This window comes from Hibiscus syriacus, unplaced genomic scaffold, assembly GCF_006381635.1.
Source record: "Hibiscus syriacus cultivar Baekdansim isolate YM2019G1 unplaced genomic scaffold, ASM638163v2 tig00005265_pilon, whole genome shotgun sequence".
Taxonomy (NCBI): Eukaryota; Viridiplantae; Streptophyta; class Magnoliopsida; order Malvales; family Malvaceae; genus Hibiscus; species Hibiscus syriacus.
In genome coordinates, this window is record NW_024062050.1 from 59630 (window position 1) to 62735 (window position 3106).

Below are 3106 nucleotides of genomic sequence, written 5' to 3' on the forward strand. Positions count from 1 at the left end.
TTGAGCTTAACATTCTAAACGAGACCGCTATATTAGCCCATCGTGTATCTATGGGCCGAAGAGGATGCCGTCCAAACTCTAAAATGAAGGTGTTTCCACTCTGATTATGGCCAGCCCTATGGGGGACAAATGACATAGTTCCGACGTTGCCTCAAAGGAAGACATGCATTTTGGAACCTCAAAAAGGAAGAAAACCAAACGAGATTGCTCAATAAAACTGGATATATTTTCATGGTCATCTGTAATTTCTGGGATCCTTAAATGTATCCAAGTTCTAACTTCGTGTGAATTGATACTTGACTTGATGAGAAAGAAAAGGAAAGGAAGTGAGACTGATGCCTCTCAAGAGGTAACTGACAAATTTGGTTCGGCGTGGGATTCAAGATCATCCAATATTAGGTCCCGTTTTTCATTAGAAGATTATGCGAGGATAAAAAAGAGGTGCAAGGAAGATGTCGATGCACCTCCTGTTGGTTCATTTAAAAGTAGGCTTGCTGGCATTGCTACTGCCCCGCCTTGTGGTGCATCATCTTTGGTCCCTCTGGGAAGAGGTCTTAAGAGGAAGATAGGTTGCATTGAGGCGATTACACGAATTGGTGGGAAGAAAAAGATTGAGGAGGAATATGTTAAAGGTGATACAATCCGACGGGAAATTTGGGTCAGTTTGGTTGTGCAGGTCTAGAAGTAGTGGAGTAGAGTTTGCTTGTAAAACCTTGTTTAAGGGAGAGGAAACAGTTCAAAAAGAAGTAGAGATAATGCAGCATTTATCTGGTCATCCCGGGATTGTGACTTTGCAGGCGGTGTATGAGGAACCCGACTGCTTTCACCTCATAATGGAATTGTGCTCTGGAGGTCGTTTAATTGACCAAATGGCAGAATCTCAGTTTTCGGAGCATCGTGCTGCTAATATTTTTAGGGATGTGATGTCAATCATTAAATACTGTCATGAGATGGGAGTTGTGCATAGAGATATAAAGCCAGAGAATATTCTCCCCACAACTTCAAGAAAGATAAAGTTAGCAGATTTCGGTCTTGCCATGAGAATTTCCAATGGTGAATATCTGACCCTACTTTGAAGAATTGCCTTTTCTGTTTGCTTGATTCTTTAAATTCCTTTGTGTATTTCTTGCAACTCAACATTCAATGTATGGGGTTGTAAAGTTTGTATTCCTTCAAGCATTGCATATTTATTTTGTGATTGCAAATTGTATGTCACACATGCATAAATGGAGGGAGAGGTGCATGAAGGGAATTTTACTGTTTTTTTATTGATGAAGAGAATCAAAGATGCTATTGGCCTAGAATATGATGTGTTTTCCTTTCTATAGCTGTGTCCTGGTTGGTGAATGTAGAGAATCTGCTGAAGAAGAGGATTAAGGAGATTTTATATTTCAAGGTGCTTAAATTTATTTTGAGTGATGAAAAATTCAAGCATTAATGATGTCGACAACCATCGGTATTGCATTTAGCAACTGACTGACTGAGCAGTGTTAATATCTTTCACAGAGGATGTCAGGGACTGTGGCCTTGTTCTATCAAACCACACCATTAGTGAAACTACAGTAAAACATAATTGCTGAAAAATTGAAACCATAGATTTGAAGGTGCTTACACACTTATTATCCTTGAATTACAAGTCAAACATAGTTGTTTTTTCCTTTATTTTTTCACCTAAAAGGTTCTCATGTTCTGAATTTGTTAATCCTAAACTGTTTTAGCTTATTTCTTTCCCTTGATCATTCTTATGCATAAATAGATTTGATCATGCTAAAAGTTGTTTGCAGTACAGAATTGCCTTGGAAAGCTTTGTTTAGTTTTTTGCTTGTTTCCTTTTGAGTTGTGCCTAAACCTTTTGTGACACAATTATTATTCACTACAGGTCAGGGTTTGGCTGGTTTGGCTGAAAGTCCGGCTTATGCTGCGCCTGAGGTTCTATTGGGAAATTATTCTGAGAAGGTAGATATATGGAGTGCAGGCGTCCTACTACATGTCCTTTTGGTTGGTGTTCTTCCATTCCAGGGAGACTCCTTGAAGGCCGTATTTGATGCCATCAAGGATGTAAAGCTCGATTTTCACTCGATAATACGGGACTCTGTATCTAAACTTGCACGTGATCTGCTCTCTAGAATGCTGACCAGGGATGTTTCATCAAGAATAACTGCTGATGAAGTATTAAGTAAGCTCCAACTTACTTTTCTTAACTAGTAGACCAATCAAATGATACATACATTTTCGTAAAAAATTGCAAATTAGCCTTGCATTCTTCAGTGAACCATGTAACTCTGTCCTGGGTCTTGAATAATTGCGTACTCCTACAGTTCCTTTAAAAGCTTAATCCTTGATTTCCTGACATTTGAGCTGTCCAACTTCAGGACATCCATGGATATTGTTCCACACCGAGCCCTCATTAAAGACATTATCCATCAAATCGAAGTCGAAAAATCAAGTCAGACCTTCCATCCAAGTTTCCCATTTGCCTGGATCTGAGTTAAGTATGAGTAGGATAAATGGCGGTTGTCATAGTCAGGGTACACAACCAGTCTTAACAGCTCTAGCTTCAAATTAGAGGAACAAGATGAAAATGGTCTGGTGGATGCGCTTGCTGTGGCAATTTCCCGTGTGAGGATATCTGAACCGAAGAGGACCAGACTTTGCAGTCCCACGGGACCTATAGAGCAGCAGTGTTCTTCTAATCTGACGGTTAACAACCCCTGTAGAGCCTTCTGATCTCTGCTGACAGCACTATCATCGCCTCTGTTTTTGAGCTTCAGTGGCAAATGATGCTTATGGTGGATTAAGTCGAGCATGAATCTATCCCTTATGGTGGCCAAGCTTTCTGGCTTCCAAGCCATGCTGTTAACTAAAATATTTGTTTTAGGATGGAGAAAATTGATGTACAGAACTGATGTTTCTCACTTGAACATGCTTGTGTTCGGTTAGCTTCAGTCGATAGCAACATAACCAAGTCTTGAAGAAGTATTGCATAGTCTTACAAAGATATCTTTTATATGGGGTGACACCTCCGGAAGCAGTGATAATTGGAATCCAAATCTTAATAATTTACACATTTGAGTAATTTTTCATTTTCTTTTGAAGTTTCAAAAGC

General features: G+C 39.5%; 1 pseudogene; it reads left to right on the forward strand.

The window, feature by feature from the left end:
* The first annotated feature begins 261 nt into the window (after window positions 1–261).
* On the forward strand, window positions 262–2727 carry LOC120198991 (annotated as a pseudogene).
* The last annotated feature ends 379 nt before the right edge of the window (window positions 2728–3106 follow it).